The following is an 867-nucleotide window of genomic DNA, read 5'->3' as shown; positions in this document are numbered from 1 at the left end:
ATAGATATTTCAAAGATAAAAGTGGATAATTTATTACGACTTAACAACCAGAACTGACCATTTCACAAGAATAATGTTCATGTTGTGATTTTCTGGGGAAGGGTCATGTGAGAGAAAGCGCTTTTCTTTATGGTGGTGATGATGGTGGTGGTGGTGGTGGTGACGGTGGTGGTTGCGTGTTTATCTTGGTGGTGTCGTTTATTTGTTTGTTTGTTTTCAAATTTCTTTCTTTGAAAACTTCAGAAATAGCGGTCAATAAATTTAAATCATTTCACGCATTGACATATGAGTTTATTACTCTAATAGTTGTTTTAGTTGATATCGCTAATGAAATACGAAGTAATTTAAATACTTTCAATGTTTGTATTCGGTGGAAAATGGAAATCATCTGAATTTCATTGGATGAGTTTCAGCTACATTAAAGTTATTATAGTTCTTTGCAGAGGGTTATTGACCGGAATGGATGAGTGAAGTTGCAAAGGATGCATACGTAATCAATAAGGGTGGTTCATTTTATTGAATTATTTAAACAGAATTTTGTTGTTTTTGATAAGGTATCTTATATACACGAGATACGTGTAACTATGCTTACTTGTATGTGTGTGAACGTGTGTGTATGTATGTGTGCATGTATGTACGTATGAATGTATGTATGTATGTATGTATGTATGTATGTATGTATATACGTATGTACGCATATTGATCAAACAAGTTCCCCATTGACTGAAAATTTGATGATAATAAACTTTATCACTGGGTACCTTAGTGCAATTTTGAAACTTTTAGTAACGTATAGACACACACACACACACATACACACACACACACACACACACACACACACACACACACACACACACACACACA

The sequence above is a fragment of the Octopus bimaculoides genome, chromosome 2 (assembly GCF_001194135.2).
Source record: "Octopus bimaculoides isolate UCB-OBI-ISO-001 chromosome 2, ASM119413v2, whole genome shotgun sequence".
Lineage (NCBI taxonomy): Eukaryota > Metazoa > Mollusca > Cephalopoda > Octopoda > Octopodidae > Octopus > Octopus bimaculoides.
Note: the sequence above shows the minus strand (reverse complement) of the source record.